This window comes from Lygodium microphyllum, chromosome 16 (assembly GCF_053477565.2).
Source record: "Lygodium microphyllum isolate KBCC chromosome 16, Lygodium_microphyllum_v1.1.10, whole genome shotgun sequence".
Classification (NCBI taxonomy): domain Eukaryota; kingdom Viridiplantae; phylum Streptophyta; class Polypodiopsida; order Schizaeales; family Lygodiaceae; genus Lygodium; species Lygodium microphyllum.
Window position 1 is genome coordinate 139,244,263 of NC_141150.1, and position 26,392 is coordinate 139,270,654.

The window sequence follows — 26,392 nt, forward strand, 5'->3', positions numbered from 1 at the left end:
AACTGCCCTTCGGCCCCCGTGTCCTCAGCCCTCGGCCCCTGCCTTCGGCCCTCGGCCTTGCCATCTTCCTCGGCCCCTGCCTTCAGCCCTGGGCCCTTGCCCTTGGCCCTCGGCCCCGCCCGGCATCTCCCCTCGGCCCTATCGCGTGCGTCAGCCCCCCGCCCTGCCATACTCCACCATCATCCTCTTGCCACCTCCATGACGCCATCGGGTCTCGCTAGGGGGTCACACCCACTAAGTTCCTTCCTAGTCATAGAAACAACCTTTACCCAAACTTCTCGAAGCAATTTGAGAAACATGGACAATACCCTTTTTGCATGCATGAAAGCTGGAGAGTTGTACGAAGCAGCCATTATCCATGACTCTAGAAACCCTGCCATGGTACAAAGCAAAAAGCTCTATCTCTTTAGGGGCACCCTTAAAGCCTCGATCTCCTCTCTCTCCAACTCATAATTTTTGTCATGGTTCCTATAATGATCTTTAGCAGCCCTATCATAACTGTCATGGTGGTCATGTTTCTAATAATTCCATTTGGTATTCCTATCCCCGTCCCTGTCCCTGTCCCTGTCCCTGTCCCTGTCCTTGTCTCTACCCCTGCCATGGAAGGGAAAGAATGGTGCTATCAATACCAAAGCATTGGCACTACCCCTATCTAGTTACTGACAACAATAGGATAACAACACTGCAATGATCGTTTTGAGTAACTCCTCTCCTGGATTAATTTTGCAGCCACCAGATCATGCTGCCTAGAAGCAAAGTCATCACCTCTTTGAGAATAAAATGACAGCCACCAAGTCACCTCTTTGGGAAATGGGTGTCATGACAAGGGAGTCTAAACCAAGCTTGGGATTGTAGACATTCTGTTTTGCAAATCCTGGGTCAACTACACAACAAATGCCATCAATTGTCAACAAGGCTTCAACAATGTTGATGGCTACTACCACTTTCCTTGTTGCCGGAGGAGCTGGCTCAAAAATTCCTTTCTGCAACTCACTGGGGAGGGCACTATAGACAAGGAGAATGATTAGCTCAGGAACGTCTGGGCCCATCCCTTTCATCCTTTCATATGGAATCTGGCAGGCTCTGTCAATCTCTTCCTGGCCAGATAAGAACAACAATATATCCCCATCTGGTTCAGTCAAATGAATCTGCAGGACTGTTGTAGCTGAAAAATTAACCTGAAAACTTTTCAGCATCCAGTGTTGCTGATGTAACAATTAGATGCAAGTCAGGTTGCCGACTAACCGACCATTTTAATAGCCCAAACAAGACATCAGTATGTATCATCCTTTCATGTGCCTCATCAAGCATGATCACAAAATAAGCTAAAAGATTTTCATCAACAAATACCTCTCTAAAGAGCATACCATCTGTCATGTACTCTATTACTGTCTCAAGTCCTATACAATCGTCAAACCTGATGGCATATCCTACCTCCTCCCCTAGTTTGCAACCAAACTCTTCAGCTACTCTCTTGGCAACTGACATTGCTGCAACTCTTTGAGGTTGGGTGCACCCAATTTTTCCTCTAGTTGTGTACCTTGCTTCCGCAAGGTACTGCATGACCTGTGTTGTCTTACCTGAACCTCTCTCCTCAGTCTCTGCTAGCATTTGATTGTCGTGAACTACTTTGATCAGTTCATCCTTTAACTTATATATGGGGAGACTCTGTCTCTGTTCTTGAATTGAAAGCTTTGATCTCTGACCAAAAGTGGGTGCCTTTCCAAACACATCCTTCTTCCACTCAAGGATATCGTAGGTAGAAAGGCCAACACCACAAAGCTCCTGTACCAAACACCTCTCCCCTGACTCTGGCATTGGATCCACCCAAGGTCAATTCAAATCTTTGGGGATGGAGTCCAGCATAGTCCTCTGTTGTTGCTCTCGAAGCTCTCTTCTCTCTTTTGCCAAGGCAGAGTGAGTCATCACAGCCCTTTGCAAAGAGCCATTTGGGATTTTCACAATCTTTTACAAGGGCCACATCAATAGAGTACCGGGTTTGTCCTCTCAAGAATGCGGGCTCATCCTCATTCAGCCGTATCTGAAGTTCCTCTTCAGCACCTTCATCTTGATAAAGCAAGCCGCCACCATCTCGGTCACAGTTAGGATAATCCCTCACATCCAAAACCCCAGGTGCGATGAGCTGTTTAGCCTCCCATCTCACATGCAGCTGATTGGGTCCTTGATATGGCATTGAACACTTGTATTTTGTATTTTGCTGTAAGTTTATTGGTTGGGCTCATGAATGACCAATGATGAAGCCGTTTGCTTGAAGAGTTATAAGGGAGGCTTTATCATCATCTCAGTGAAACGGAATGCAAAGACTAAACGTAAAGAGCCAAGTTTTGTTGAAGACTCTTCCATTATGTACATAGTTGAGCTAATTTTCTTGTGTTATGGCCGAGTTAGTTTTGTGAGAGTGTGCAATGGAAGAAAGAACACGAATACAGAGATAAAGAGAGAGAGAGAGAGAGAGAGAGAGAGAGAGAGAGAGAGAGAGAGAGAGAGAGAGCAAAAAATAAAGAAACAAATGTTGCACTGGAGATGAATACAATGATGTGGACTAGTTCCTGCACAGAACCCAAAGCGTCAGTGAGGGTACCAAATCGGGCTGAGATGAATGGCAACATCAATGTCTGAGAGGAGACAGAGACTGGGGTACTAAAATCTACAAGAAGTTTGTGGGAATAAGGAGAGGGGCTACTATATATAGCCCACATTAGCAAAAATTGACCAAAAGTGGCCTCAAAAAACAAGCCACTTTTGGCTTATGTGGGCTATATATATATATATATATATATATAGTAGCCGCCGGCCTCCAAAAACAAACCAACTGTCCAAAAAGTGGCCGCCAATATGACACCACCCCCAAAATAGCATGCCTCTGTAAAAATGACCAGGCAGCCTCAGTAAGAGCTCATCTTGAACAGCCGGAAGAGGAAGACCCAACCCTGCACAGTCCATGGAAAGAGCAACTTAAGTACAACAAGGGGTATAGCTCCAGTACTAGGGTCTACTATAACTTATATCTTGTTTTGATACTATCTATTGATGTAACAACTCTTGAGCTAGTATTTTGTAATAAACTTAGAATTAATTAGGTCTGCACAATTGTATTTAATTAGAATACGTAGCGGAATCATAGTGGGTCCTAACCGACAGGTCTTAGAACTTAAAACTAGTTGTTCTCGAGATGAGGACATCTCGATTTCTCTAAGGGGGAGTGGATGTAATGTACCTATCTTAGCACCTTAAAGGTCAAAAAAGAAAATTGATAAAATTAATAAAAAATGTTACATATTATATTACAAGAACCATCAGAGCTCCTTGTCTTCTTTGGGTAGAGCAAGGAGAATAGACATATGTATGGATGGAAGGAGAAGGAGAAACTTTAAAGGAAAAGGAAGAACAAGAATAAGGAAGAGGAAGATGAAGAGAAAGAGGTGGTGGGGGTGAGCTTGAGGCTTGAGCAACAGGTGCCCAAGGTTTGAAGCTTGAGGAGGAAAGCTTGAAGGTTGAGGGTGGAGATTGAGGTACAAGCGGGGCTGCTTTTATAGAGCCCCAGCCAAAAGAAAAGGGCTGGCCAGTAATTGTTGTCGCCTTGATAAAATGCAAACAACAATGCAGCCACCTTGCCCCAAAAGATGCCACGTGATCAAAATGCAAGCTCCACGCTGCCTCTAGATAATGCCGCCTAGGAAAGGCGCAAGGTGGGGACACTCCATATATGGCCATCTAAGCTCCAAAAGATTGTGTTTGCAGCAAATGCAAGTAGTGCTAGATGGTTGGGGTTCTCCTCTGATAAGACGTGCTCTCAGTTAGGCAATGCTACCATGTGAGAGTTCGCAACGCAAGAAAAAATACGAATACAGAAAGAGAAAGAAACAAGAAAGAAAGTTATATTAACATCTTCGAAAGGCCAAATCGGCCTATGAGACCAAAAAGATTTTTACATCTAGGGAGTTTGGGGATTTCCCAAGTCTCAATAAAGCTATCATCTAATGCTATGATAGGCTAAGTGGAAGAAAAACCAAAAAGGAGCACATAGCTAATAGGTACGAAAGTGATATACATGCCAGATACAGTTTGGAACCGCTCATGGAGCGTGATCATCCCAGAATATTTCTCACGAGTCTATCTAACATGGAGAGACTAAAGCGGTGGGGTATGGTCCCCTGGTGGCATTGTAGTATCCTTTGTATCCGCAACATGTGCCTCCTACAAGGGCGGGGGCCAGCTGGACGTGGGCGACGGATTCTACGTCTTGTGATGGCTATGTCAAGGGTGGGCCCCGGTGGTGGGGGAGGCTAGGTGGGCTGGTGGGGCCTCTATGGTGGAGAGGATAGTCGGTGCTTGGCAGAACTCTGTGATTGTGCGTTGGTGGGCGGCTCCTTGTCTCCGCTCCGAGGTCTGTAGGAGGTGATCTTTGTAGCGTTGTAGCTCCAGTAGGAAAAGCCCGCTGATTCTGGAAGTCCATCACCTTGGAAAGTGACCCAAATCCCTCTCTGAACAGGCAGTGGAATCGCCCTCTGATCTCATAGTACACGAGACATCTGCATATGTAGTGTTTCTCTATCTATGGTTCAAGCTGGCAGAGCTGGCAAATCCTGTCTTTTGGGGGGATGGGGTTTGTACTATACCTGCCTGTCTCGATCCGCAGCTAGTGTGAGGATGTGTGGATCTATCCAATGGTGCATCGTACCCCATGAGATATGTGTGCATCCATGTAGCTTAGGCAAATAATGAACCCGAATGAGGATATGCAAATAATGAACCCAAATGGGGAACCCGAATGTGTGCATCCCAGAGTCACTGCAGGAAGGTCACTATCTGGAAGAGAGCCTCTGTTACTATGGGCGGTGCCCCCATCTCTGCTCTAATGATCTCATGTGGCACGAAGGGCTTACTCTGAATCATATGTGATATCATAAGAACCAAGGGTCGCTCCATCTGCTCCCATCCCTTATAGACGGCCTCCCCCTTGGGCAATGGTTGGTCCTGTGTGCTCCTCCTTGTGTGGTAGAGACTCGATCCCCATATGGGAACCCCATACAAAAGTACTAGCATGACCAAGGTGTTGAAGAGCCATAGCTTCCGATGCTCCTGGAGCTGTATGCGGGCACACTGGCTCTCCATTGACCCTAGGACTGCATAGCCTCGTGTTAGTCTATCTTCTGTTGCTTTCCTCAGAGTAAAGCTCGGCCCTAAGAATGTTATCCCCAAATAGGCGTATCTCTGGACCACTTCTATTGTTTCTACGCCATATGTGAAAGGGGGTACTGATCGCCGGATCCATTGAGTAGAGGTGTTAAATATCATGACCTTGGTTTTCCCCAGGTTCGCTATAAGGTCCTTGTCGTGACAAAAGGCCTGTAGTGCATCCAGATGGCATTATAATACCTCGGGGGTACTGGAGATGAGGACTATGTGGTCTGCATATAATGTTAGAATATCAAGCTCTCTCATGTGTGTTTGACCGACATGAGCTGGACACAGCTAGTCTAGCTATCTTAGTCAGGTACATTAAATAAGTCGGTGCTACTCCTGGTGTGAATGGTCTTATGACCTTAGGTTGTACTTTCACTATACAGTGTTGAATGAATGATGAAGTGTGTGAGAGGAAGCATGCTGCTTCACTCTGGTTATGATATCTTTCTGTCTCCATGAATTTGAACATGGTATCAGAGCCATGAATCGGCAAAGACTGTGTGCCTGGGAGTGTGGCATTGGACTTTCAGGAGCTGAAGTCAGAGGAAAGGAGTCAACTGTCATCTGCAGTGGTGAAGAGATCTGTCCTGTGGCCGTGACAACCATAGCTGGAAGCATGAAGGACTTCTTTCTAGTCTTTGTCTAGAAAGGCTTCTCAAGTAAGGTTAGTGGTAAGTCTTGAAGCCTATGCAAATGAGTATCAACACTAAATACCAGCAGTCGTTTAAAACAAACGTGGCCTGGAAGAAAGCGCAGCATGACAGGGTTACGTCTGATGGAAGAAACGTGGATTTGGGGCAGCATTACTGTGCTAAATGAAGACCATCAAGCACTTTATGAATGCTAGTTATGTACTTGAAACAACATGGTTGGCTGAAGCAACATAGGTAGCTGAAGAAAAACGAAATTTCAAAGCTGCTGAACACGTGGTCTGCTGGAATGCGCCTGTCCTTCAGGAGTGGAACGACTGCAGAGGCAACATACTTAACCATTTGAGCCTTCTAGAGGGGATAATAATCAAGCATGAGAGCTTGATTTGAGTGAGCTTTAATGACCAGCCCTACTGCAGATGTAAAAACGAGTTGCTGACAGGTTGCGCCTGGTTCTTGATGCCCAAAATGGGGCTGCATTGACTACTGAAGTGGACAGATTTAATTCAGCACATACTTGGCATCTTGTGTGCTTGCTTGGGGGTCTCCAAATGCTCATTTGGTCATCTACAAGCTGAACTGTTTGTCTGGGCTGCACTTATCAACAGGCTGCCATTGTTGGCTGGGATTTAAGATGCAAAGCATGTGTCAAGTGGATTACAGGCTGGATGCATACCAAGGAAGGTTCTTACCTTGCTATTGCCCCTGTGGGAGCTCATGTGTGAGCTGACATACAGTTGCATAGGTCTGAATAGATCGGGTTGAACAGTCATTGAAAGTACAGGGACATTTTACACTTGTATGGTCTGAGATTTGGATGCTATTTGGCATGTACACTGAGCTTGAATGTAGCATGTGATGCTTGGCAGAAGACATGTCATTTTTCTTGGTAAATTTGGAGATTTTGGTGGCCTAATCTGAGAGTTTGTGACAGGCTGAAAACTGTCAAAAATTGCAGACATAAAGCACTCATTAGTTACTCTAGTTCTTACAAGAACTAGTTGATTTCATTAGCCATACAGGTACTTGAAGGCTTGGTTTGTGACTGACAAATGCTTGCGCATTGGAGACTGAAGTGATGCAAATGTCTTATGTTTCATTGGGACTGAAATGAATCCCTGTTGCCAGTGCATTGGCTATCTGGAACCTGGAATGTATTTACAACATTTGTATCTGTTGGTTATGTACTGTTGTGTGTTTTTATGCCTATGTATGGTTTGACACATGTACTAGCAGCCATCTATGAAGGTTTGGGACATGTATGACATGTATATTACTCAGTTTTGGGGTTGAAATCACTGCTGGTCACTCCCAGAATTACAGTTTTCAGACTGCATGTCTGTACCCTGGCAGTGAGGTTGAAAGAGTTTCAACTGAAGTAACTACATTGCATTTGTCTTGACTGTTTTGCTTACAGTGTATCCCACTTGTTGTGGACTATTCTTGGGCTGCTAAAGGGTCGAAATACCCTGTTTTTTTTCTACAATTAATTGCAGAAAATTGTCACATACAGTTGCGGGCTGAAGTTTGTCAAGTTGACTTACTGGTTTGCAGGTAGTCGGGCAGTGTCTATAAAATGGCAAATGCTGATAGAACGGACAACATAACCCAGATTGTGGGAGAGAAGCTTGATAGCAATAGCAACAATTATGCAATATGGAAGTTCCGCATGGAGAACTTTCTGATAGGCAAAGGCTACTGGGAGCTTGTCACTGGAGCTGAAGCTGAACCCAGGTTGCCTACTACAAAAGAAAGACCTGCAACACAAGAACAGCTGCGAGCTCATCGACTCTGGACAGAGAGAGCACGCAGGGTTTTGCATTGGCTGTCCTTGTGTATATCAGATGCCATGGTTATGCAGATTATGAATTGTCGCTCTCCAAAAGATGCATGGAACATCTTGGTCAGGTATTATGGCACTACTACAAGTGCAAGGAAGATCCAATTAAAGCAAAAGTTTAATAATATGGAGAGAAAGAACAGATCCATTCAGGAGTATGTAACTGAGATAAAGACTATTGCGGATCAGCTGGCATCTGTTGGTTCACAGGTTGAAGATGAAGATATGGTTGCAGTGACCTTAAATGGTTTAGGTCCTGAGTACAAGTCCTTTGACACTTCAGTGTCTGTGCGGGCTGAAATGCCTGACTTTAATGAGCTGGTTGCATTATTGATTCATGAAGAGGTGAAGCTTGGCTTAGCTACAGGATCAAGCGGTTCAAAGAATAAGGATGCAGTTTTTTACTCGAATCAGCGCGGTCGTGGCAGGGGTTATGGATCTGGCAAAGGAGGCCAGCAGAATGCATCCTATGGCAATCAAAATCAGCAGCCATCAAATGCAAGAGGTTGTGGAAATTTTCGAGGCAGGGGGAGATCTAACTCCCGTGGTGGCAGAGGCTCATGGCAGCAGCAGCGTCAATCAGACAATCCAAACAAAGACAAGGATTGTCATTATTGCGGCAAGTATGGGCATATTGCAAAGGATTGCTGGAAGAAGCACGGGAATCAGAAGGGTAAACAGCATGGACACTATGCTAGGTCCAGTCAGGCAGATGATTCTGGTGATCGATTGCTTGCCATGCAATATGTCAAAGATAAGATTGCTGAAAAATCATCTGATGATGCAGTGTGGTACATTGACTCAGGGGCATCAAATCACATGACCCCTCACGGTGATTGGTTCACAGATATGGTGGCTGAAAATCATGGCTATGTATGCACAGGTGATGACACGCAGCATAGCATTGAGCATAAAGGCAAAGTGCCTCTTGTGGTTCATGATGGCAGGAAGAAAAATCTGCATGATGTCTTGCATGTCCCTTCAATTACGAAAAACTTATTGTCTGTTGGTCAGATGACGGAGCAGAACTTGCAGGTTAGATTCAATAAGCATGGCTGCTTTATTGAAGAGTTTGGCAATGGCTGCAAGTTGATAGCTCATGGTCACAGGCACGGCAGAATGTTTACTCTTGATGCTTCTTTGCCAGAGCTGAATTCAGCTATGTTTGCCCATGGTTCTGGCACTGTTAGGGATTTGAAAATCTGGCACAAGAGAGTGGGGATTTGAACCAGATGCTTCTTTCTATGGGAGGTTCCAGATACTATGTATCTTTCATTGACGACTACAGTCGCTATACCTGGCTTTACATATTGAAAACAAAAGATGAGGTCTTTGCTGTTTTTCAGCAGTTCAAAGCATAGGTTGAGAAGGAATTTGAATGCTACATCTCTTGCTTGCGATCCGACAGTGGTGGGGAGTATGTATCAAATGAATTTGCTGATTTCTTGGCTGAAAATGGCATTCGTAGGCAGCTCACCTGCAGCTACACTCCGCAGCATACTATAACCTTGGTTTTCCCTAGATTCACGGTGAGGTCTTTGTCTTGGCAGAAGGCTTGTAGTGCATCCACTACCATGGGTGCTACATTTTCACGAGAGTGGTACAGTGTGTGGAATCTGGCAGGCTTTCATGCACGCAAAAAGGGTACTGTCCATGTTTCTCAAATTGCTTCGAGAATGATAGCTAATGCAAGACATGTGGTCAAACGAGATCAAGAAGTTTGGGTAAAGGTTGTTTCTATGACTAGGAAGGAACTTAGTGGGTGTGACCCCCTAGCGAGACCCGATGGCGTCATGGAGGTGGCAAGAGGATGATGGTGGAGTATGGCAGGGCGGGGGGCTGACGCACGCGATAGGGCCGAGGGGAGATGCCGGGCGGGGCCGAGGGCCGAGGGCAAGGGCCCAGGGCTGAAGGCAGGGGCCGAGGAAGATGGCAAGGCTGAGGGCCGAAGGGAGGGGCCGAGGGCTGAGGACACGGGGGCTGAAGGGCAGGGGCCGAGGGCCGAGGCTGACGAGACCAAGGGCCGAAAGGGAGGGCCGAGGGCCGAGAGGTGACGGGTCAATGCGTGTGGAGCAAGGCCAACGGTGACGGGTCGGAGGGGAAACGAATCGGCACGCGTCCCATGGCCGACCTGATCTACTGACTTGTCCGACCTGATCTGCCATGTGGCAGCTGACGTGGCACTGATGACGTGGTTGCTGACGTGGCACCTGCACAATCGCCTGCTGACGTGGCAACACATCTGCTTCGCACACTTTAACACTCTCGAATGGCTACCTGGCTGGAAAATACATATGTACACAGCCTGAATGAGGAAAATGCATGTCCAGGGGATGATCTCTAACAATAACCCAAGTGTCTACTGATCAAGTATTTCATCTAGATCCAAGAACCGTGTCATTTGGACACATACTTCTCAAGTTATGGCCAAAGGAGTGGTTATGGGACACTTGGATAGCAAGCTTGACAGGGAATTATTTGATGACCTTGTGCAAATGCGGAAAGGGATTGAACAATGCTCTCTTAAGGTTGACAAGTTTGTTGCTGAGGCTACTTCACTTTTTGAGAAGTTTTCTCTTACAACTTCCCATGATCCCAATTCAACATGGCAAGCGGATCAGCAAGTTCCAATGCAAACTCCTACTTATGGGCATCACAATTGGGACTCATCTTTTTATGGTTATCAACATGAAGACTATCATGGGCAGCTTGTGCAAGTGGACATGGACAGTCATCTTTTACAGTGCTGAGCTACCGAAGTACTTCATCAAGAGCTTGCTCACCACCATCCATGCTGTCCTCCTCCCAAAGAAAGCCAGCAAGGATGAGCTCTCAAGTATAATAATAACAGAGGAAGATAATAATGGTTCTTCTCGACGCTCATTAAAATGGATGAGCTCTCCAAAGAGATGGGAGGCCTTTTCAAGTAACAGAGTAGATGGGATGCAACTTTTACTAGCTTTTATATTTGGTGACATCTTAGCTATCTAAACTTTAGTGCAAGTTGATAAGAAACATAGAAAGTTAGGAACACAAGACATATATAATCAAAATAACAATAATACATTGCGAAAAATTCTATTATATTGTGATTTTAAAAAATATTTGGAATATCTGACTAGCTTTAATTTAAAAAAACCCATAGAAGTTTTAATTATCAAAGGTGGCCCCATAATCTCACATAAACATCCACTAAAAATAAGCAAAATAAAGAGAATATGTAATATGTATGTGCAATGTAATATATTATGTAATATGTATGCGCAATGTGCATATGCCATGCAGTCTTGTAGATTATATTGAATATTCTACCTATATACACCCATATGAACCTTTTTTTTAAAGGTATAGGTACATCATACATGCATACATATGTGTACATCAGGGAGGGGGAGAGCGAGACCTTGTCCATTGTCGAGACTTGGCGTGCTGCGCAGATGAAGTACCACAGGCTCGAAAAGGTCACCATGGTGAGACCTTTTTTGACGTGGCAGGCAAACTACAGTTCAACTAGGAGAGGCCCGATAACGGTGGGAAAATTCTGTGTTTCACCATTTCACAGTTCAACTGAGACACGTGGCACAAGCAAAGGATGCCTATTACAGAACAGACATGGAAAAAGAGATGCAATGGAGATGAGACGAGCTTACCTCATCGACGCCAGATTGGAAAATGGTGCACCCTTTCTAACTGTGCAGTTAAACTGGCTTCGCCTGCTTGGTACGTCATGTGCATGTGTAGAGGGTATGACGATGTTCACCACGAACAGCTCGTTTTTGGACTGTTACTCTTTTGGGCGCTTCTTTGTGGTCAAACCTCTTTCCCATTTTGGTCAAAGATATCTGAAATGATGTCACTGGGCCTGCGGCACCTCTCCATGTCACAGTGCAAGAAGTGTTACATCTCACTATGTTTTGAACCAGCTCTTGTTGCTGCTATTCAATTCTTAGGATAGCTCAAGAGTCCCTTGCAAGTGATCTCTTAGGCACTTTAGTCCACTCACCAAGCTAAAGATGGGTCATTTAGTATCTTTGAGTTTGCGAGGTTGCACATAGGTGCAAGATCTAGAGAGAGAGAGAGAGAGAGAGAGAGAGAGAGAGAGAGAGAGAGAGAGAGAGAGAGAACTATGGGAAATAAGATTGTTAACTCATTGGCTCTTTTATATATTTGTGTGGCATGCTAGGTTGTTTTGCTATTGGGTATTTGAGAAGAAGCCCTAGATTCAACATCATTTGGTTAGGCACCTCTTTCATGATATGCCCTTCCTTCCTTTTTTCTTAAAACTGCTGCAAATATCATAATAATTTGGGTACTACCCACGCAATGGTAAACCCCCCCGCCCACGCTCCCCCCCCCATAACGAGTCTATCATTTGTGTGTTTTGTCTTGGATTTTTAGCCCTATGATGTAAGATCATGGATGTATTTTACCTTGAGGTCTATGCCCTTGGGGTGTTTTAATAGAAAATGATAATCTTCTATGGTAAAAAAAACGGTCGCGTGCTTCTTCACAAAAAATACACATCTTGCATGCAAAGCAATGATGGCATCAACATTCCCTACAATATTCACAAAAGAGGGATAAAATATTTCCATCTACATTGTGCCAGACGTATGTGTGTGTGGGTATGCTACTCCCATTACAAATCCATAGACCGATACACACTACCATGCCAATGAAACACACTCCCACACATTTGTTCAAACTCCCATAGTAAATATCCCCATACTCTTTGCACGTGTACCTCACTTTTACATTACATTCCACTCTAAAACATACATGGACCACATGGATACCCTTGCTAAGTAGTCTTATCTCAAAACCATCTTCCATCATATATCCAAATTTTGAGCATAACTTTTTAGATATCTTGCATAATTTAAGCAACCTTTATTCCTAGCTCAAACACTCAAGCAAATTTGAGCTAGGCTCAAGTCAAGAATCCAAGCTTACATGGTTGTAAAACCAAAAAAATGGAGAGATTGCGATTTTGTGGCCATATTAAAAGTTACAATGGATAGATGGATGCACCTACTTTCGTTTAGTTGAAGGATTTCTTCAATTTCATCAACCTTGGGAGCATCTTCCATAGTAGGTCCAGCAAACTTTCCCACAAAAGGGCATTGCAAACTAGCACGAAACACATTACGTATCCTTCGATGGGTTCTTGGAAAGGAGTGGGGGAGGGGGTGTGCCATGTCGTGGGGTGGTGTGGGGTTTTTTAGGGTTGGGTGGAGCGGGCTTTTTGGGAAGGGAGAGAGGGTGTGTGCCATGTCATGGGGGAGTGGGTTTTTTGGGGTTGGGTGGAGCGAGGTCTTTGGGAAGAGAGGGAGAGGTGTGCCATGTCGTGGGAGAGCGAGGTTTTTTGGGGTCGAGCGAAGCGGAGTTTTTTGAGAGGGGGAAGGGAGATGACATGCCATGTTGTGGTGGGAGAGCGGGGTTTTTTGGGGTTGGATGCAATGGGGTTTTTTGAGGAGGGGGTGTGCCATATCATGGGGTGTTGAGGGGTTTTTTGGGATTAGGTGGAGCAGGATTTGGGAAGGGAGAGAGGGTGTATGTCCTCTCTTCACAAAAAGGTTAAACTCGTTTGTTAACCTTATTTTTCCTATCCCTTTCCTATTGCTTTTCCTCAATCACATTTGGATCATATGTGCTGCATCTACCCCACCAATTGGTGAACTACCTCCATTGACCTCAATGAAGAATTGTACATCCTTGGTCTTCTTATTTCCAACCATGATAAAGCTATGCAAGTGTAGGTGAAGGAGAGTAATCATATCTTTTTTGAACTTGCTAAAAGAAGGCATGCTTGATATTCCTATACATAATATCAACCTTCTCATCTGGTTTCATAATGGCATATATCAACCCATTTATGTGTGTCTCTAATGATCCAGACAGCTTCATCCCTTTCCCACCAAAGACAAGCCTTATCCATAGATCTAACAACCTAATAAGTTTACCTTTTGAAAGCTGGAGTCTTTCTTGAGTCACTAAAGTGGCCCTCAGTGTCTTCTCTTGAGTCTGAATTTCTGAAAGCGAGGTACCTCTCTCTCTCTCTCTCTCTCTCTCTCTCTCTCTGTCTCTCTCTCTGTGAATCTGAAAACGAGGCGCTCTACATCCGGGTGGTAGGGTGGAAGGAGGGAGACCAGCCCCCTGGCAGACGCCAAGAAGATTTGTGAAAATATGGGAGTAGATGACCCCAAAATAGTGGAGAATGCATGGCGCGTAGGGAAAGACCTCACCAAGGGACGGCCTCTCATCCTCAAATTCGCCAACCTGGACTCCCGACGAGCCTTCCTCTCTAGGAGGATATCTCAAAAAGGGGAAAAGGTCTATTTGGAGGATGACCTCACACCCGCACAGGTGGCACACCGTAGGGAATGCATGCCACAGATTCTAGAAGCCCGCAAAGCAGGTAAATGGGCAGTATACAGAGATGGTCGGGTCATCATCACAGATAAACACCAATGACGGGGCGCGGCCTATGAGACACACCTGAAGTTTGCAGTGCGGAACTGCAATGGAGCCATGAAGACAGATGCAGGGCTCTTCCAAGAGACCTTCACCGGCAAGGATATCATTCTACACACAAAGACCCACCAGAGCCCGGGCACTTACTTACCGGAGGTAAGGGGATATAGATGGGAGACGGCATGCCGCCCCAAAGCCCGGTCACGAGGATACTAAGTGCAATAAAAGAGTTAAGTCTAAGAATATGAGGATGTCATACACTACTCTAGCCTGGGGATTGTCATGCTGACTGGAGACTTCAATGCCCGCACAGCACAGAGACAGACTCCCTTCTTCGAGAGCGAAGACCACATGTATAGAGAGATAGCACCAGAGGAGATAGGGCTCAACCGAGCATCATAGGACACAGCTGAATCCATCGAATACGGCGACCACATACTAACACTAGGGGGGGCACACAGACTAGCTATCCTCAACGTCCTGGACAGATGGCCCAGATCGGACGCCCTCACATGCTTCCCACATAAGCATGCATCTAACTGCAATGGACGAGGGGCATCATGAGCACCTACACAGAAACTGGGAGCAAGCACGGTGGACTATATACTTGGGCCCCCGTCCCTCATCACTGGCATCCAGTCCTTTAGAATATCACCCCGCCCACTCGCAGTGGCCGCCAACCATGCCTATCTACAGTTTGACATTGCATGCAGATATGACCCAACACCCCCAGTGGGAACCCACCAAGATTTTCCAAATACCACTTTACCATACTAACTGTAAGTGCCTACTCTGACCATCTGTATTGGATCCTGCAGGAAATGGCCCCCTAGGCACCCCTAGAGCAGGTCATAGCACAGCTTGCAGGAACACACTCCACACCTCAGCTGCCATGTACTTCCGACATTGGTGCTGCCTGTTCCCACTTTGACATTGGTGCTGCCATCATTTCCAGCCTGATCTGGTGCCCTCACTGACGCTCTGGGCTGCGTGCAGGTACTGATCAGTCCACAGCTTTGTATTCAGCATTCATTTCAGTCAGTGCAGTATTTCTTCCTACTCAATTAGCTCAACATAGCATAGATGTTAGCTTCACTGGGACTTATGAAATCTCCCAGATATTTTGTATGCAACATTTTGGTCTCATAGGCCAACTTGGCCTGTTGTAGACGTTAATATAACTCTCTCTCTCTCTCTCTCTCTCTCTCTCTCGCTCTCTCTTCTGGAAGCCCGCAAAGCGGGAAAATGGGCAGTATACAGAGATGGTCGTGTCATCATCACAGATAAGCGCCAATGACGGGGCGGGGCCTATGAGACCCACCTGAGGTTCGTAGTATGGAACTACAACGAAGCTATGAAAACAGATGCAGGCCTATTCCAAGAGACCTTCACCGGCAAGGACATCATCCTCTACACAGAAACCCACCAAAGCCCAGGTACCTACTTACCAAACGTGAGGGGATATAGGTGGGAGACGGCATGCCGCCCTAGAGCCCGAACAAAAGGAGGAACCCGAGGGTCGGGAGGGGTGGCCGTGCTGTACCGGGAGGAGCTACAACCCATGGTGCAAGTGTTGCGGAAAGATGAGGAAGCCCAGTTCATGTGGATTCGGATACACATAGACCGCCCTCGAGACATATACATGGCAGTGTGCTACTTCCCACCAGCACACTCCCCATACGCATCACCGAAGGGCGAGTCACCATACCTACCGCTGTATGAGGACATCATGCACTACTCCAGCCTGGGGGATGTCATGCTGGCCAAGACTTTAACGCACGTACAGCACAAAGACAGACTCCCTTCTTCGAGAGCGAGGACCACATGTACAAAGAGATAGCACCAGAGGAGATAGGACTCAATCGGGCATCACAGGACACAGCTGAATGCACAGAATATGGTGAACACCTACTGGCATTAGGGGGGGCACACGGACTAGCCATCCCCAACGGTCTTGACAGATGGCCCGGGTCGGACGCCCTCACATGCTTCCCACACAAGCACGCGGCCAATTGCATCGGGCGGGGGGCACATGGAGCACCAACACAGAAACTGGGAGCAAGCACAGTGGATTATATACTCGGGCCCCTATCACTTATCCCTGACATCCAGTCCTTGAGGATATCACCCCGCCCACTTGCAGTGGCTGCCGACCATGCCTACCTGCAATTTGACATAACATGTAGGTATGACCTAACCACCGCGAGCAACCCCCAAAGATTCCCCAGGTACCACTTTACCAGGCTAACTGCGAGCGCCTACTCCGACCACCTCTATTGGAGCCTACAGGAAATGGACCCCCACGCACCCCTGGAGGAGGTCACAACACAGCCTGCGGGCACACTACACACCTCGGCTATCGAACACTTCCCCTACACATCCCCCCATTCCACCCCTCCGAACAAGAATGTCCCACAGAATAGCTGGTACGATGCAGAGTGCAGGGAAACTTGGCTTCGTCTTCAACAGGACGAAGCACGGGGAGTACACACACACAAACAGGCACGCTGGATCTTCCGTCGTCTAGTGCGACGTCAGTAACTAGACAGGGGTAGTGCCAACGCTTTGGTGTTGATAGCAGCATTCTCTCCCTTCTATGGCAGGGGTAGAGACAAGGACAGGGACAGGGACAGGGACAAGGACGGGGATAGGAATACCAAATGGAATGATTAGAAACATGACCACCATGACAGTTATGATAGGGCTGCTAAAGATCATTATAGGAACCATGACAAAAATGATGAGTTGGAGAGAGAGGAGATCGAGGCTTTAAGGGTGCCCCTAAAGAGGTAGAGCTTTTTGCTTTGTACCATGGCAAGGTTTCTAGAGTCATGGATAATGGCTACTTCGTACAACTCTCCGACTTTCAACACGCAAAAAGGGTATTGTCCATGTTTCTCAAATTGCTTCGAGAATGATAGCTGATGCAAGAGATGTGGTCAAACGAGATCAAGAAGTTTGGGTAAAGGTTGTTTCTATGACTAGGAAGGAACTTAGTGGGTGTGACCCCCTAGCGAGACCCGATGGAGTCATGGAGGTGGCAAGAGGATGATGGTGGAGTATGGCAGGGCTGGGAGCTAGCGCACGCGACAGGGCTGAGGGGAGATGTCGGGCAGGGCCGAGGGCCGAGCGCAAGGGCCCAGGGCTGAAGGCAGGGGCCGAGGAAGATGGGAGGGCCGAGGGTCCAGGGCCGAGAGGTCGCGGGGCTCGGACGGGCCGAGAGGTGACGGGTCAACGCCTGTGGAGCGGGGCCGACGGTGACGGGTCGGAGGGGAAACGAATCGGCACGTGGACGCGTGAGGCAGGAGATGTGAAGGGCGTAGGCGCGACTCGGGTCAACGCCGACGGGCCGGCAAGCAAGACCTGCGGGGGACCGATAGACGTGACCTGTAGGGGAGGAAGGGCGCAACCTGCAGGGGATGGTGTGACCTAGCGGGAGACCTGGCGTGGTGGGCATCACCTGGCGATGGTGGGCATGACCGGCTATACCCAACGTGACCTACGAGACCTGGCGATGGTGATGGCGTGACCTACCTGGTGATAGCGCGAGAAAGAAATAAAGAAAGAAAGTTATATTAACGTCTTCAACAGGCCAAATTGGCCTATGAGACCAAAATGTTACATACAAAATGTCTGGGGGATTCCAAAATTCCCAGTGAAGCTAATATTTATGCTATGTTGAACTAAATTGAGTAAGTACAAAATGATATCTAGACTGGTTACAATCTAGAGGTACTCCCAGTGCGTTGTGGAACTGCGCCTGGAGTGTTCATCCGAGGATGTCCCTCATGGGTCGGTCTAACATGGAGAGACTAAAACGGCGGGGCAGGGCCCTCCGATGGCGGCGGAGTATCCCTTGTATCTTTGACATGTGTCTCTTGCAGGGACGGGGGCCGGCGGGGTGTGGGCGCCTGGCTTTGCCTCTTGCTGTGGCTATTTCTAAGGTGGTCCCCCGGGGTCGGGAGGCCGGTTGGGCTGGCGGGGGCTCGATGGCGGGGAGGGTAGCTGGTATTTGGTAGAATTCATTGAGTGTGCGTTGGTTGGTGGCTCCTTGTCTTTGCTCCGTGGTTCGTAGGAGGTGGTCTCTGTGGCATCGTATTTCTAGTAGAAAGAGCCCCAGGCATCTCTGGTCCTTGAATTCCATCACCTTGGAGAGTGGTCCGAATCCTTCGTTGAATAGGCAGTGGAAGCGCCCCCGGATTTCTAGTACACTGGGCATCTACAGATATAGGGTTCCTCTATCTCTGGCTCGATATGGCAGAGCTGACAAATTCGGTCTTCTGGGGGGAGGGGGTTGGCCCCGTATCTACCCGTTTTGACCTGGAGTTGGTGTGTGTGTGTGTGTGTGTGTGTGTGTGAGAGAGAGAGAGAGAGAGAGAGAGAGAGAGAGAGAGAGAGAGAGAATAGAACAAGAAGACCTGTTGTATGAAGTATGCTGAATACAAAGGAATGCAAATATGTACACGGACGCAGTGCATATGTCTGGGTATCTCCACCTCAATGATGTCACTTGCTGTCCACCTCGAAGTCTATGTTACATGAGAATAACAAAGAATCACTTTCAAGAATCCTCTCTTGCTCGTAGATACACCTCCCAAGAGGTATATGTAATATGAAGAGAGACGAGATACACTATAGTAACCTCTCAAGGCTCAATACTATCACTATCACTTCGGTCTTCACTTTGAGTCTTCAAAAGCTACTTTCTTTGCTTCTTCAAACTCTTTTGAGCTGATATTATTCCATTTTCAAGATTAGAGAACACCCCCAATCCATCAAATAGAACACTCAAAGGAGCATACAGAAGATAACAAAAGATCCACAGAAGCTCAACATGAAGTACCAAAAACTAATCATCTCAATCCAAGCCATAAAAAACCATCCAACTCACTCCCAAACATTCTCCAAACCACTAATTCACAATCATAACTTCTCAAAAGTAAAGCTAAAACAGCCCCATCAAAACCAAACAAACACACCACAAAACCAAATAGCACATCATAATTCAATGAAAAACCATCATGAGCTTCTCAGACCTACTCAACCCATTCCAACATACTCCAAAACATTTCCAAACTATCCAAAAACCAATGAATCAACCAGAATATTAAACAAAAATCACCTAAAATCCAACAAAAATATATATAAATACAATCATTTTAGCACTCAACAAAAGCTCTACTTCTCTACTTTGTCATGACTCCTACTCCTTCTAAGGTGAAACGTATTCCAAACAAATGAAATAATAATTGAACATATAGGACCTTGAAAAATAAAATCTAAAAATTATAAATGGATGACAATGAGATATTATTTTTAAAAATAGAAAAAGAAACCATGATAAAAAATACATCATTGAAGAAAGTAAGTCCCCACCTTTCATTTCAGGCATACTACATCTATAATAGATAACATACATGAAATTGTGTAAAAGGTGCAATAAAAATGCAAAATTACCTAAGAATAAAGGGCTCCCAAACTTTCTACAAAGGGATGCAAGTTCAAATCTTCAAGTGGCTTTACTCCACTTCAAGGATGATCAACTAGGATTTGTAGGTAATCTTAACTTTATGGGTGTCCTACACACTTCCAAGCTACATGTTGTAGTCCATCGCCTATAAGTTTAACAATTGATAATGATTGAGGATTTCATGCAAGATGTCACAATGGATAGATTTGCTTCTCACTCAGCATTAAAGGAGTCATGACTACACTTCTGTTAGTGTGTGGTTTAACAAAAACACACAATCTTCTTTAGAGATTGCATAACTACAAGTTCCAATTGTTGGCGATTGTTGGTGGTTAGAAGTTCTAGTTTTCTTATTTATGATAGCTCCTCCTCACAATAAGGTGACATGTATTCCAAATTAGTTTAACTCATAGATTATTTTGAATGATATGTGCTTTGGCTTTGGAATGATAATTACACATTTAGAGCTTTGAAAAATAAAACCTAAAGATGATGCGCAAATGATCTCTCATTTTAAAAGTAGAAAACACAACTACAATTTTAATAATCTAATGTTTATAAGATAAAAATACATCACACAACAACCTGAATCGCCATTTTTTATTACATGTGTACTATGGACATGAAATTTTATAAATGGTTAAGTGTGTTGAGGTTGTAATGAAAATGTAAAATAATATGAGAAGATAGAGCTCTCAACTTACTATAGAGGGATGCAAGTTCAAATCTTCAAGTGGCAATCTCTCTCTCTCTCTCTCTCTCTCTCTCTCTCTCTCTCTCTCTCTCTCTCTCTCTCTCTCTCTCTCTCTCTCGTGTGCATGGTGACATACATACAAACACATGGGCTAGAAGTCCATACCGTATATTGTTAACTCTATATACAACATATACTTGGGGACATTCTATATATATTACAACAAAAGGTGATCAATAACCAAAGCAATGACGATCGAACAAAAATAGAAGTATGAGTCATAATGGTATGCTTTTTCTCTACTTAGTTATTCATCATCTCAAAATTTTAACCTGAATAAAATAAACTTGAATAGATAAGGATAACTAGAGTAGAGTGAATATATGAATATAAATATGTATTTATACAATGTCAACATGTAGAAAATACAATGTACATATTCTAAAAGAAAGTTGTATGCATACAATATCAACAAAAGTTGTTGAGGGGGGCTAGCTATTGTCATCATCATTGTCGCCATTACCATGTTGCAGTGTACGATTATTACAAGGTGGCTCTGCTGTGAGGATGCAACACAAGCTCATCGTCTATCCACCTACCGTACTCCTCCTCCCTAGCAACCACCTCTAGATCTCTCTTACCTGAATCTCATGCATTAATAAGATTGAAGTTTGATTACTCGATTATTAAAAAGTACTTAAGAAATCATTCTAGCTTGAAAATATATCTAAACATTACAAATGATACTCACAAAAGGGTGTGTTGATGGAAGTGTCCAACACTACAAGGTTCTCTATCCTCAATATTTGGTCATCTAGATCTCTACTAGAGTGGGGTACAATTGGAGTCTCTGCTCTATACAAGAATAGATCCAAAGTTTTTTTTTTTCATTTTGTCCAGTCTATATGCAGTATCTCTATTCTGTGAGAACTTAATAAGCATATACTTACAAGAGTGGCTATGAAGCCATGAAGTTAGCTCCCTAATGTTGAATGTCTTTTACCATGCCCTTGATGTAGATTAATGATTAGTGCATCCTTATCTTTAGTCTTATAGTTCTTGAATAGTTATTGACTTGCTATTTCAATATCCTTGCCTTGAGCATACCACTGATCACCTACTTTTCTTGCATTCACTTGATAAAACATGAGAGCACATGGAGTTAAGTTCAAGAGTTGAGATTTTGGAAAATAAAAAATTAACCTCAGCTTTTTGTCCCTTATTGGTATAGCAGTTTGTTAGCCTAGTGGTTAATTATTGCTCCCTCCCCACACAAAAGATATTGCAATGTTTCCTAGCATTATAGGGATACTGATCTTGTGGCATGCATGACTTTTTAAGAAAATATTTTAATATCTTCTACCATATACAACAATTATAATGATGCGCATTAGGAGAAATATGGACTCTCTTTTTTGCCCCTTAAGGGGTTTCTCTCACCTCTCTCTCTCTAAAAAGAGATTCCAAAATAATATTATAAAAAGAGATCTTCTACAATCAAGCAAATCTCGTTTTTGTGTTCTCAATAGATTTCACCTATTATTTTATTCCCAAACTGCACAATAAGGTCACTTTTTCTCAAAATCCTCATAAGTAAAAAAATACAATTCTATTTTTTCTAAAAACGTAGCCAATCATTCTTTAATGCCCTCATGACTTTTCAATCATTCTCATTCTCGCTTCTTAAAAGGGCGGAAGTTAAAAAACGATATAAAATGACGTACACATCATATTTTAAGATTATTTTTTACCCAGAGACACCTTTTTGACTCGAGAGTTTCCTTGTAAATTTTCATCTTTTTTGGACAAGTATATACCTATTTCTGGGCATTTTTTCATTCCCTCAGAAAGCTCTAGTTTTGTCCCAAATTTTGTGCATTCTTCTCTTTCCCTCTAGAATATGGTTTCTCGCATACGAGTTCTTCTGAAGCAGCATTGAGGAGTAGTTTTGATACCATTTGTTGAAATCAAATAATCTCTATCTACAACACACTCTACCCTGCTACAAGCCATCGTCCTCTTCAGAAATATGCAGTAAGAAATCTCCGTCTTCAACAATCTATACTACAAGCAATCCAGTGATAATGGAGGTATCTTTATTTTTTTAATCTTTGTGATGTTATTATTCTTCACAGTTGTTGTTCAGTCCTTAAGCATCAATTCATAGAGAGAGAGAGGGGGGGGACAGAGAGAGAGAGAGGAGGGGAGAAGGGGGGGACAGAGAGGACTGTGTGAGATGAACAAAGAAAATAAGTGATAGAGTGACAGATAGTAAATTAGGGCAGAAGATAAGATGATGTTATTGTTTTCCACTAGCCAAGCTTTAGTATGAATGTGTTTAGGGTTTCCTTGATAAATTTTTATAGAGAGAGAGAGAGAGAGAGAGAGAGAGAGAGAATATTTTGGATAGAACAGAAGATAAGATTTGATGCTAATTAGAGGTAGATTAAAAGCCAAGATTACAGGCTGATTAGGGGTTGATTAGGGTCTATCAAGACTGAAAGCAAGAGAAAGAGACAAGAACCAACTGGGTTTTAAAAAAAACACAGATATAGTGAATCAAAGGGGTGTATTTCTACGATTGTTGATCCACGTGGAACTTGAGTGTTAGCCAATTGACAGAAAGCAACCCGATTATTTATCGAATGTACAAATATCAGCCGAATGGTATCCACCTCTATTTGCTCTTTAAAGAAATGAAAGGGACATCCACATACTTGTCCCTAGATAACACGATGGCATTAGCAACTAGTACCATGGCAGTCTAGTTATCGATGTGAATAACAATCGATAAATCCATGGAAAATTATATGTCTACTAGGAAGGAACTTGCGAAGATAGATTGCTCAATATAGCATCAAATCTTCGCTCTAAAGTCAACCACAAACTCTGGCCTCTTGCTAATGCAAGAGAAGAGACACCGTGCCATGATATGGCACACCCCCCCTTCCCAAAAACCCCTCTCCCATACCGTGCCATGTCGTATGAGAGTGGGTTTCTTGGGGTTGGGTGGAGTGGGGTTTTTGAGAAAAGGGAGTTGGGAGGAGAGAGGGATGTGTATGTGTGTGTGCCATGTCGTGGCGGAGTGGAGGTTGGGTGTACGGGTTGTCTCGCGGTTTTTGGAAGAGACGGTGTGTGTGCCATATCGTGGGGGAGTGGGTTTTTTTGGGGTTTGACAAAGCGGGGCTTTTTGAGGAGGAGCGAGGGGAACGACGTGCCATGTTGTGGTGGGGGAGCGGGGTTCTTGAGAAGAAGGGCGGGGAAGGGGGTGTGCCATATCGTGGGGGAGTGTGGGGTTTTTTGGGGTTGGGTGGAGCGGGGTTTGTGGGAAGGAAGAGAGGGTGTGTGCATGTCATAGGAGAGTGGAGTTTTTGGGGTTAGGTAGAGCGGGGTCTTTGGAAAGAGGGGAGATGTGCCATGTTGTGGGAGAGCAAGTTCTTTTAGGGTGGCAAAGCGGGGTTTTTTGAGGAGGGGGGATGACGTGCCATGTTGTGGTGGGAGAGTAGGGGTTTTTGGGATTGGATGGAACGGGGCTTTTGGGAAGGAGGGGGAAAGGGTGTGCCATGTCGTGGGTCATTGTGGAGTTTTTTGGGATTGGGTGGAGTAGGGTTTTTGGGAAGGGAGAGAGGGTGTGTGCCATGTCATGGGGAGTGGGTTTTTTGGGGTTGGGTGGAGCGAGATTTTTTAAAAATAAGAGTTGGGGGAGAGAGGGTGTGTGTGATATCGTGGCGGAGAGGTTGTTGGAGGTTGGGTGTAGGGGTTGTGTTGCGATTTTTGGAAGAGGATGTGTATGCCATATCGTGGGGGAGTGGGGTTTTTTGGGGTTGGGCGAAGCGAGGTTTTTTGAAAGGTGGTTGGGGGGGAAACAGCGTGCCATGTTGTGGTGGGGGAGTGGGGTTTTTTCTGGTTGGGTGGAGCGGGATTTTTGGGAAGGAGGAGGGGGTGGTGTGCCATATTGTGGTACGGTGTGGGGTCGGGTGAGCTTGGTTTTTGACCCTGGTGGTAGGAAGGATATGAACATTTGGGGGATGAAATTGAGATGAAAGATGAGGATGAAAGCTCTAAACCTACAGATGATTGAGACTCTACCACATAACGAAGGATGTGTAGGTTCGGTAGGGGTGGATGTTAGAGGATTATGCATCTACAAAGTGAAATGACATGAAGAGGGGCCTCTTAGTGACCTACAGGATCTATCTTTGTCCAACTATATAGCAAGTATTTCATGTATTTGACTAGGTACATTGTTTGGAGTCAAAAGAGAGATAAGTTGTGTAAGTTTTCAAGCTTGGTAAGTATTTGAATTAGATGACATGGATTAGTGACTTAGATAGTCACTAAGTGACTAGTGGAGAGGACTTGTGATGGAGCTAGATGAGAGTGAGAGTTGTGAAGACCAAAGGAGCTGCCTGCATGAAAATCAACGCTGTCAGAAGACGATTGTTGATCCACGTGGAACTTGAGTGTTAGCCAATTGACTGAAAGCAACCTGATTATTTGTCGAATGTACAAATATCAGTCGAATGGTATCCATCTCTATTTGCTCTTTAAAGAAATGAAAGGGACATCCACATACTTTTCCCTAGATAACACGATGGCATTAGCAACTAGTACAATGGCAGTCTAGTTATCGATGTGAATAACAATCGATAAATCCATGGAAAATTATATGTCTACTAGGAAGGAACCTGCGAAGATAGATTGCTCAATATAGCATCAAATCTTCGCTCTAAAGTCAACCACAAACTCCGGCCTCTTGCTAATGCAAGAGAAGAGACACCGTGCCATGATATGGCACACCCCCCTCCTTCCCAAAAACCCCACTCCCATACCACAATATGGCACGTCATCCCCCACCTCTTCAAAGGACTTCGCTTTTTCCATACCCAAAAAACCCCACTCCCCCACAATATGGCACACACACCCTTTCTCAAAAACCAGGGCACAACCCCTACACCCAACCTCCACTCCGCCATGACATCATATATACACGCACATACACACATATCCCTCTCTCCCTCTAACTCTCGTTTCTCAAAAATCTCGCTCCACCTAACCCTAGAAAACCCTAGTCCACCATGACATGGCACACGCACTCTCTCTCTTTCCAAAAACCCCGCTCCACTCAATCCCAAAAAACCCCACAAAACCCCACGACATTGCACACCCTCCCCTTCTCCTTTCCAAAAACCTCACTCCATCTGACCCCAAAAAACCCACACTCCCACCACAACATAGCATGTCGTCCCCCTCTCAAAAAACCCCGCTTGGCCTAACCCCAAAAAACCTTGCTCTCCCACAACATGGCACACCTCCCCTCGTCTTTCCAAACACCCGGATCCAACCAATCCCAAAAAACCAACTCCCCCATGACATGGCACATACCCTCTCCCCCTTCCCAAAAACCCCGCTTCAACCAACCCTAAAAAGCCCGATACTGCAACATGGTATGTCATCCCTAAAAAACCCCACTCTCTCACCACAACATGGCATGTCATACCGCCTCTCAAAAAATCCCGTTTCGCCCACCCCAAAAAAACCCCTCTCTCCCATGACATGGCACACTTTCCCCCGTCTTCCCAAAGATCCCGCTCCACCCAACCGCAAGAAACCCACTTCTCTACGACATGGCACACACCCTCAATCTTTTGCTAACCTCATTGATGACCTAATAACACATAAAGTAGATTCACCTAACATTCTCTCATGAGTGTAAATGCATCTCCCTTTTTCCACCAAACAGAGGGGCATTCACATGAGCCTAGTTGAAAAGCCTATTTCTAACAGGTGGAGCAGGGTTCTTGGGGAAGTTGTGCCATGTCGTGGGAGAGTGGGTTTCTTTGGGGTTGGGTGAAGCAAGGTTTTTGAGAAAAGAGAGTTGGGAGGAGAGAGGGATGTGTGTATGTGCCATGTCGTGGCGGAGTGGAGGTTAGGTGTAGGGTTGTGCCATGGTTTTTGGGAGAGAGGGTGCGTGCGCTACATCTTGGGGCAGTGGGGTTTTTAGGAGTTGGGTGAAGTGGGGTTTTTTGAAGGGGAGAGGTGGGATGACGTGACAT

The 26,392-nt window shown here is 45.2% G+C and overlaps 1 pseudogene; it reads right to left on the minus strand.

The window, feature by feature from the left end:
* Positions 1-761: 761 nt before the first annotated feature.
* The window catches only part of LOC148023497 (putative pre-mRNA-splicing factor ATP-dependent RNA helicase DEAH5 pseudogene), a 41,468-nt pseudogene continuing 15,837 nt past the window's right edge, over positions 762-26,392 (minus strand).